Here is a 10,807-nt window from a genome sequence, read left to right as displayed (position 1 = left end):
TTAGGAAAATCAAATCAAAACCACAGTGAGATATCAGTTTACATCGCTAGGATGGCTCAAATAAAAGAAAGTAGAATAATAAGATGGTAAGATTAGTAAAAATAGGAACCTCATGCCTTGCTGGTGGGATTGTAAAATGGGACAGCTGCATTAGAAAATAGTTTGGTAGTTCCTCAAAAGGTTAAATATAGTTACCATATGAAGGTAAAAGCTCATAGGCACATACCTAAGAGAGCTGAAGATACACATATATACAAAAATTAGTACATGAGTGTTCATAGAAGCATTTATCACAATAGTCAAAAAGCAGAAACAACTTACTGATGCATATGGCACTATTAATACATACAACATAAAGGAATCTCAAAATAATTCTGCCGAGGGAAAGAAACCAGCCCCAAAAATGCATACTGTGCTATTCCATTTATATAAAATTCTGGAAAATGCAAACTATACAGTAACAGAAAGCAGATCAGTGGTTGCCTGGGGATGGGGGACTGCAGAGGGGATGAAGTGAAGGATTACAATGGGGCAGAAGGAAACTTTAGGGAGTGATGGACACGCGATGGTGGTGATGGCTTCATGGAGATATGCATATGTCAAAACTTAGCAAATTGTACACTTTTTGTACAACAGGCAAATGTGAAGGTTACTGTATGTTGATTATTTCTCAAGAAAAACTATAATACAAAATTTAAAAAGGAGCAGGTTTGTTTATTTTTTTATTTGACCATGCTGGGTCTTAGTTGCGGCAGGCAAGATCTTTGATCTTCCTTGTGGGATTTTTAGTTGCCGCATGTGAACTCATAGTTGCGGCATGTGGGATCTAGTTCCCTGACCAGAGATCGAACCCAGGCCCCCTGCACTGGGAGCTTGGAGTCTTAGCCATGGGACCACCAGGGAAGTCCCAGAAGCAGGTTTTTGAACAGATGAACTGCCAGGTCCTTTCCAGCTCTGATTCTGTGATAGCTATTAGAGGGGATTATCCCAAAGCCTTGCACCGAAATGGTGCTTTGTAATAGGATGCCCAAATCATTGAGATTAAACAAGATTTTGTTTGAATTATTCAGAAACAGGCCTTGTTCTTTACTTTCTGGGACTGTGCAGACAGAGCCCCAAAGCCCGGTTGAACGATGGAGTAGGGAAGCGCACCCTCCAGGCAGTGGGAAAACGTCCAGGTCAGAGGAGGAAACTGGGGAAACGACAGCCTAATGAGCTCTGCTCTTTCCAATTTCTTTGAGTCTATGATTCAGAGGATCGGCTCGTCATGGACATTCCAGACCAGTGAGGCATCTCAGGACCATGAATGCATAGACATCCCAGGGGAAAAAACAATGGAAGACAAGGTGGAAATGAGAAATGGCCTTTTTAGGTCTCTTGACCCAAATGCAGGGAGCTGAGAGGATATGGAGGAAGAGGTGGAAGTGTCCCTTCCCTGCAGGAAAGGAGATTATGACTTGACAGGGTCTGGGGAAATCAAATGCAAGACACTGAAGAACTGGAATGTCAGGCCTCCAGGGATGCCTTCTAGATGGACGTGCCAGAGGAGCAGGAGGAAGGAGGTGATCCCCTCCCCGCCTGTTGGCAGTGAAAGCCAAGAAGGCAAGGAAAGGAAAGAATGAAAAGCCCAGAGGCACGCTTCAAAGTCATTTGTCAGCTGGGCAGCGCCTGAAGCCAGTGCCAAGGTTGATGGATCACCTCGTGGAAAGCACGAGCGGAGATGGACCCAGCCTGGGAGGCTGTCACCCTCCTCTCAGCCCGCACCTGGAGCAGATGCTTTAAAGGAAGACGATCAAAACCCTCGATGCCCGGGGTGACTCAGGGCAATCTTTACACCGGAGGAGAGTGGCATTTTCTTTTGATCCCAGGGGATGATAAGTCAGGAACTGCAAGTCTGAAGCAGGGGAATGGAGTGTCCATGTAATCTTATCCTACTCAGCAGAGTTTCTACAGAAACTCTTCTTCTAAAGGGTCCTTTCTCGCTTCCACCCTCAAATCTCCTGCTGCCCCAGACCCTGGGCAGGGTGCCTCCCTAGCTCCCAAAAGGCTGATGACATTGATCAATGTCATCATGATTCCTTAAACAAGTAAGGCATCTCATGGTTTATAAAGCCCCTTTCCCTCCATGATCTCATTTTGCTCATTATTTAACCCTGTGAGATAGGCATTGTTTCTCTCGTTTTTAGGAGAGGAACACGAGCGATGAGAACACAGATGTTTGGATGAATTAATTAATTCATATATTCATTCAAATAATGACTGAACACCTACTATGTGTTGGACACCAGTTAGGTTCTGAGGACAGTGATGAAACCAGACAGCCACAGGCCCTCGTGGAGCTCAATCAATTGGGGTTGGTGGGGAAGGTAGGTTAGGAGAATTATTGATACAATGCAAATCTAATTGCACACTATGAGAGATATGATTTCTCAGCTGGTCTGGAGACCAAGGCAAGCATCACTTAAGGAAGCAGTATTTGACCTTAGAGCTGAGCTGATGCATGATGGGTGTTAGCCAGGAGAAGATGGGGTGGAGTAGAGAGTTCTCCAAGAGGAAAGGACATGGCACTGCAAATAGAAAGAGGGAGAGAGGCAAGACAGGTGGTTGGCACCTTGCAGGCCATGGCCAAGAGTTGGGTCTCAACCCTCAGAGCCACTGGGAACCACAGAAGACTGGCAAGCTGAGCAGGCCAGCCTAACTATTCTGGTTGCTTTGGAGAATGACGTGCAAGGACTGATGGGGCTTAAATGAGGATGGGGCACAGAAACGTAGAGAAGTATACAGATTTGAGAGATATCTGGAGGCAACATGGACAGAAAGTTCATGCTCTTACGATTCCAGCATGCTGGGGATGCGAGTGGAGGTAATAGGGTGCAGTGGGTGGAATGGGAATGCGCAAAAGATATGTCCATGTTTAAACCCCTAGAAACTGTGAATGTAACCTTATTTGGAAAAAGGTCTTTGCAGATGTAACTAAGTTATGGATTCCAAGAGGAGGTCAGCCTGCATCATGCAGGTGGGCACTAAATCCAATAGTTAAGTGTCCTTATGAGAGAGAAGCAGGGACTTCTCTGGTGGCCCAGTGGCTAAGACTCTGAGCTCCCAACACAGGGGGCCCGGGTTCCATCCCTTGTCAGGGAACTAGAGACCACGTGCCACAGCTAAAAATCCCATGTGCCAAAACGAAGACTGAGGATCCTGCATGCTGCAACTAAGACCTGGAGCAGCCAAATACATAAATATTTTAGAAAAGAGAGAGGCAGAAGGAGGTCACACAGACAAGAGAGAAGGCCATGTGAAGATGTTGCAGCCCCAAACCAAGGGATGCCTGGAGTCATCACAAGTTGAAAGAAGCAAGGAAGGATTCTCACCTAGAACCTTCTTGATTTCAGACTTCTAGCTTCCAGAGCTGGAATAGAATAAGTTTCTGCTGTTTTAAGCCACCAAGTTTGTGGTAATTTGTTACAGTCACCTTCAGAAACTAATATGTGAGATTTTGCTGTAAAATGGCTACTTTTCTTTACCCCCCACCCCCCAAAATGTTACCTTTTTAAAGTTAATACATTACTGGACTCTCTCTTTCTGTGTTCTGGAAATGTATGGAAGATGAAGAAGTGAGACATCAAGAGGCTCTCAGTCTGTGGTCTGGGTTAAGACCCATGCAGTGACGATGCCACCCCTGATCACCATAGGGGTACAAACTTGCATCTGGGATGGAGCAAAGCTGACCGAGATGATCTCGCTAGCTTAACCTCATTATCTCAGAGCTCTAAGCACACAGCCAAACTGGTCGTAGACTCAACACCTAGTCCCCATCCATCTTTGCCTTGTCTCAGCACACAAAGGTACCAGATTTGAGGTGCTATAATACCCCACCTTATGTAAGTCTGGTTAAGATTAGCCAGCAAAGCAAGAAGAAGAAAGGTTCAATGGCCCACTGGACCTTGGAGATAAACCTGCTCATTCGGGAGTGGCCATCCTAGTTCACAGGGCCTTGCTGCCTGAGGAAGGAATTCATAGGCCCCCCCCTGGGGGATCAGTGTATTTATAGACCCTAGAGGAGAGGAAGGATGGAGGCTCCTGGGAGACGTCATAGAGGATGTGCAGAGGAAATGAAACTGCTCTGAAAGACCAACGGGAGGAACGGGGACCTGTGTGGCTCTGGGCGAGGCTGAAGGATCAGAAGGAATGGACAGGATGCAGGGAAAAGGGGCAACTCTGTGGGGCTGGGGTGGCGGTGGGGGTGGAAGAACAGTTCTTTACCTTCTTGGAAGCTCCCTCTTAGGACTGGATCCCGCTGGTGAGCAGTCAGTCCATTGAAAATATTTGATATATTGCCAGTGATCTGAATTCCATTGCCATAATACCTTTCAGAAACATAGTTGTGTCATGTGAAGCGTATCTGTGAGGGAACCCCTGATCTCTTAAATATATGAGAAACTGGGAATGTATGTTGTTTGCAAAGAAGTTGGAAGAAATGTAAACGTTGAATAAACATTTCTGGGACATTTGGAACCCATTTGCAAGTGGCAGACACATGCCCTGTGAAAGGATTTAGCATGCAAGGGGACTGAGTTATGGAATTAAAGCCAGGCATGTGAATAGAGGTAATGTGGTTATGCTGCAAAATGGCTACTTCTCTAAGTTTTGCAAAAGTGATAACTTAAAATGTTTAGTATTTGACGCTGCATGCTTGGGGCAAGGGCAAGTGTGAGAGGCAAGACCTTAATCTGTTGCCAGGGTTAGGATCCAGTTGATGATAAAGACTGGGAGGGATTGGATACCAAGGTGAGGGGAGAATCATATAGCTAGCTGAAGAAATCCTGGCAATGTCCCAAAATCCCAACAACCGGGTTTTTCCCCCCAGTTGGTCATTAGGATCTTTTGATTATAGAGTAAGTTTCAGGCCAGTTTCCATGTAATTAACATCATGGTTTCACACTCAAAGTGGGAAAGTTAATCCCTGAAGATGTATTAAGTTTCTACTGTATAACAAACATTGTGTTGGTTGCTCTGGGGCATATAGATGTTAGAAAGCTCAATTCTAGCCAATAGAATTGGAAAGACAAATACTTAGTAATGAGACAGTGAAAATTCATGTTCTCTGCTGGTGCTGAGCCAAGCAAAGATCATTTGTCAAGGAGCTAGTTAGTGAGGCATCAACCAGCAGCTGGCCTTTACTGCTGTTTTTCAAGTTCCTGTTAAGTAGCTACAGAGACAGCGGAAGCTTTGAGGCTCTTCTTAAAGACTTTTCACCAAGGTTGCTGCTACTGAACTTCTCTGATCATTAATTTAGCTTATGTCTTAGGGAACAAATTGGATGAGTGATATTGGGAAGGTTCATTATTATGATGTGCTCCAGAAGGCCTGACTGTGAATGAGAGTCTGTGACTAACCACAGCCGTTCTGAGTGGCTTCACAGTCAGCCGGGGCACTGCTCAGCCAGTGAGTGAGTGATAGCTGTATGCAGGGAAGGCGCCGAGAGAAAAGCAAGAGACAGGAGTTAATCAGATCATGGTCTCCGTCCCGACTTTGCTACCCGCTTTCTGTGTAACCTTGGGCAAGTCACTATTCCTTTCTGGACCTCAGTTTCTCTATCTGCATAATGAGGGGGTTGGGACTCTTTCTGTTAGGGAGATTTCGCTGAGTACTGGCGAGGCTTATCACTCTCCGGATGTGCACTTGTCACTCCACTTTTTATATTACTCCTGTTAAAATAGCCACTACCAATTGGGGGTGGGGGGAGTTCTCATCTTTGTGTTATTTCTGCTAATTCTTGCTGTTGACCCATCTCAGAACCTGTTGGACAGGCTGTGATGATTTTGCCCAAATAAGGATACCTGATATTTATCATAAACCCAGATTGATTATTAACATGACTGTACTGCCTGAAGAATCCCATGGACAGAGGAGCCTGGTGGGCTACAGTCCATGGGGTTGCAAAGAGTCAGACACGACTGAGTGACTAACACATATACAGTTCCTTCCCACGTTCAGTGAATATTTATTGAGTATTTGCTTTGGGCATTAGCACTGCTGCTAAGAACACAAAAATGAGCAAGACATAGCCTTACTATTTCATACTGTTGTTAAGATATACACAAATACCTATGTGAATATATAAAATTTATATAATGCTTGCCTTACTAGAAGAGTCAAGCAGTGTACCAAGTACTTCCTAGGTATTGTTGGGTTTAATCCTTTCAATTTTCCAGGGAGCTAAGCACACCCCCCCCCTTTTCAGATGAGGAACCTAAAACTCAGAAAGCTTAAATAATTTGCTCTAAGTTATCTATTTAGGGACAGTGGTGTTATTTCAGAACCCAGAAGCTTAACCACTATGCTTCACTGCTTCCTAATTTGATTCAAGACAGTAGTTGTGCAGTGTTAGAAGTGTGAATAGGGCTTCTCTGGTGGTTCAGGAGTTAAGAATCCACCTGCCAATGCAGGGGACACGGGTTTAACCTCTGGTCTGGGAAGATCCCACATGCCATGGAACAACCAAGCCCATGTGCCACAACTACTTAGCTCGCATGCCTAGAGCCCACACTCTCTGCAACGAGAGGAGCCTGAACACTGCAATGAAGAGCAGCCCCTGCTCACCACAGCTAGAGAAAGCCCATACGCAGCAACCAACACCCAATGCGGCCATAAATAAGTTAATCTTAAAAAAAAGAAGTGCAAATAAAGTGATATATTAGGCTCAGAGAAGTGAGAATTTGCTTCTCAAAGTTCAGTGAGGGAAGTGTGTGGTCTTCCAGGTTAGGCAGACCTGGGAAATTTTCTTAACTTCTGTTAGCCTCAGTTGCCTCATCTGTAAAATGGGAATGGTAAGAAGTAGGACTACTTTGTGGGCATGAGGATTAAATGAGTTAACATACGTGAAGCATTTAGAACAGTGCTTCACACGCAGCAGATGTTCAATAAATTTTAGCTACATCCTCCTCCTCCTCTGTGGGGACAGGAAGAGAGGAATGGGCTACAACAGAAATGCACTCTGAGGTTTCAGTGGATGAACCTGTGAGTTGAAACTTGGGTTGTTACACAAACACTACTTTGAAGAATTACATGCACCCCCCCTACTGTTCACAGCAATGTTATTTACAAATGCCAAGATGGAAGTAACCTGTGTCCATCAACAGATGAATGGATAAAGAAGCTGTGGTATATATTTGATGGAATATTATTTAGCCATAAAAGGAGTGAAATCTTGCCATTTGCAACAACATGGATGGAGCTGAAGGGTTTTACACTTAGTGAAATAAGTTAGACAAAGAAAGACAAACGATGTATGATATCACTTATATGTGGAATCTAAAAATAAAACTAACTAGTGAAAATAACAAAACAGAAACAGACTCACAGATACAGAGAAAAAAACTAGTGGCTACCATTGGAGAGATTAGGGGGGAGCGGCAAGGTGAGAGGAGGGGATGAAGAGGCACCAACTACTGAGTATATAATAAATTGACTACAAGGATATATTATATTGTATGGCACAGGGAATATGACCAATATTTTATAACTTTAAATGGAGTATAGTCTATAAAAATGTTGAATCACTATGTTGTACACCTGAAACTAATATAATATTGTAAATTAACTATACCCCAACAAAAACTTTTTTTTAAAAAAGAAGGTTGGGTTGTTAAGTTGTCAGAGGGGATCCCTTTTTGAGTTGACTCTGAAGCAAGGTGAGCTCTCTGTGGTGGTGCTTTAGTTGCTAAGTCGTGTCCGACTCTTGCAACCCCATGGACTGTAGCCTGCCAGGCTCTTCTGTCCATGGGATTCTCCAAGAAAAAGTACTGGTGTGGGTTGCCATTTCCTTCTCCAGGTGATCTTCCCGACCCAGGGATTGAACCCGGTCTCCTGCACTGCAGGCAGATTCTTTACCAACTGAGCTATGAGGGAAGCTGGAGCTCTATATAGAGCAGTCAAATTAAACAACTTAACCTGTGTGCCACAACTATTGAGCCTGCGTGCCTAGAGCCCACACTCGGCAACGAGAGAAGCCCGCACACCACAGAGAAGTGCAGTGTCTTTTTTGAGCCAAAGTCACGAGAATATCTCTTTGCTTGAAAGGGTGGAGCTTGATACTACTCTGCGGAATAGGACATACTTCATTGGACTACTATCATAATACCATACCTGGGAGGCAAACCTCAAATTCCTATCATGCATTAACTTCCTGGATCAAGTGTATTCATCAGATTAACTCCAGCAGAGATGGATGCTTTGGGGGAATAAGAGAGTGAACAGTTCTGATGGCTACTAAGAAGACAGGTATGGATGGAACAGGGCAAAGATTGAGCTGTTCTTTCCTGATCAGTTCCAAGAGGTCAGAGGCCAGAGCCCAAAGGTGGGTGGGTGGGGGGCTCTTATCAGTAAAAGGAGAAAACTAACATTGACTGAGCAACTACTGTGGCTGGGGCCTGTGCTAAGTACTTTACAGGCATTATTTTGTTTAATCTCCCAACATAACGAGGTAGGTACTATTATCACCCCCATTTACTAACTGAAGACACTTAAGCTCAGAGAGGTTAAATAACTTGCCCAAAGTCACACAACTAAGGGTGGAGGCTGAGCATCAGGATTTGAATTCAGGTATTTGAAATTTCAGAAACTGAGTTCTTTCTGATACACCACACTGCTCACTGCAACCCAGAGGACAGGGAGTCAATCAAGCAGCAGAGGCTGGTGGTGAAGACATACAAATGGCACCAAGCAGAATGGAACAGCTTGTGCACCATGAGGGCAACGAGTCACAGGCTGGCTTCACAGGGGTCCACTATCTCATCTCTGTCCCCAACAGTACACTGGATTCTACCCTGGTCCTCAGAATTGCCCCTGAACTTGATTGGGCTTCCCTGGTGGCTCAGACGGTAAAGCGTCTGTCTCCAATGCTGGAGACCTGGGTTCGATTCCTGGGTCGGGAAGATCCCCTGGAGACGGAAATGACAACCCACTCCAGTACTCTTGCCTGGAAAATCCCATGGACAGAGGAGCCTGGTAGGCTACAGTCCATGGGGTCGCAAAGAGTCGGACACAACTGAGCGACTTTACTTACTTACTAACTTGATTGGAAACCAAGTCTTGCCTCTCCTTACAGGCCCGAGCCCCAGTTGCAAGAATGCTGCTGCCTCAGGGCAGGAAGGTGGGGATGGCAGCCTGCACCTCCTCCCCACCCTTGGAGAAAGACCTTTAAACACTTATTCTGCTAACATGAACTCAACAGTGTCCTCTTCCGAACAAAAGACAGCGCATAGTTCTACCAACAGTCAGTTATTTCTTCAAGGAGTTGCCTCCAAGTGCCAACTTTGTGCCACACCCTGTGTGAGTTGCTATCATCCTGATGACCTTCAAGTCTAGTGGGTGGAAACAAGTATGCAAATTAGTTATTTGAATAGTGAAAATCACTCAGTCGTGTCCGACTCTTTGCGACCCCATGGACTTAGTCCATGGAATTCTCCAGGCCAGAATACTGGAGTGGATAGCCTTTCCCTTTTCCAGGGGATCTGCCCAACCCAGGGATTGAACCCAGGTCTCCCTCATTGCAGGCAGACTTTTTACCAATTGAGCCACAAAATATACAGGAACTCACAGGGGTTTCAGGGTGCCTAAGTTGAGTTGCATCCCTTACCTTGGTTCTGGAATGGGTATCCTGGCGGTGGACCCTCTCCACAAACCCACAGAACATGGTATGCAGATACAAAAGGGCAGGCCAAAGTAAAACTGCCAATGAAAGTTATAGCCATAGCTGTTAAGAAGAAGATAAAGTTACTGTTGGCAAGAGCAGACTGAGAAAGGAAAAAGATGAGATCTAGAGGACTAAGAAAGGAAAAAGATGTGATCTTGGATCCAGGACTGGAAAAATGGATGCAGTTCAGTGAAGTGGAGAGAAGGATTAGATTAAAACATAATTCTCCCACGTGGCCAGCTCTTTAAACCTTGCTTTCGATGCATGCCTTGGGAATTCCCTGGCGCTCCAGTGGTTGGGACTCCAAGCTTTCACTGCTGATGGTCTGAGATCAATCCCTAGTCAGGGCACTGAGATCCCACAAGCTGCACAGTGCAGCTTCTATTTACTGAGAGTTGTTTGCCTTAAATTTGTATTTGGCTTTGCTTTTTTATGTTGTTCCCTTGTGCATTTTGAAGACAAAGTAAGGGGGGAAAGGATTATAGAAGAAAGAATGAGGGACTTCCCTGGTGGTCCAGTGGCTGGGACTCCATACTCCCAACACTGGGGGCCCAGGTCCAATTCCCGATCCCCAGGCAGGAAAGTAGATCCTGCATACCTCAATTAACACTCAGCACAGCCAAATAAAGAAAGAAAGAAAAAAAGAAGAAGAAAGAATGATTGGGCTACTCTAGCCCAGCACTGTCCAATAGAACTTTCTGCAACGGTTGAAAGGTTCTATTCTGTGCCGTCCAATTCAGTAGCCTCTAGCTACAGGTGGATACTGAGCAATTGACATGTGGCCAGTGCAACCGGGGAAATGAATTTTTCATTTTATTTTAAACGTCACTGGGGCCAATCGCATTGGAGAGAGCAGCTCTTAACCACTTAGCAAATAGCCCATCCACACCCTGGTTAAGGAGCAATTAAACTTCCTTGAACGCTTCCATGAACGGACTTATGGGGGCGCTCATTCGCAAATGCCTGGGCTAGTTCCATCAGCGGTTAGAGGATCACGGTTCCTAAAAAGCATCCCGCAAGGGTTGATTTCCGATTTGCATGGGTGCCTTCAGGTACATTATCTCATTCAATCCCCTAACAACCCTGAAGGGGGTAGCACGGAGATGATCA

The sequence above is a fragment of the Dama dama genome, chromosome X, assembly GCF_033118175.1.
Source record: "Dama dama isolate Ldn47 chromosome X, ASM3311817v1, whole genome shotgun sequence".
Lineage (NCBI taxonomy): Eukaryota > Metazoa > Chordata > Mammalia > Artiodactyla > Cervidae > Dama > Dama dama.
The sequence above is the reverse complement of the archived record's forward strand: the minus strand, read 5'-3'. Positions refer to the sequence as shown.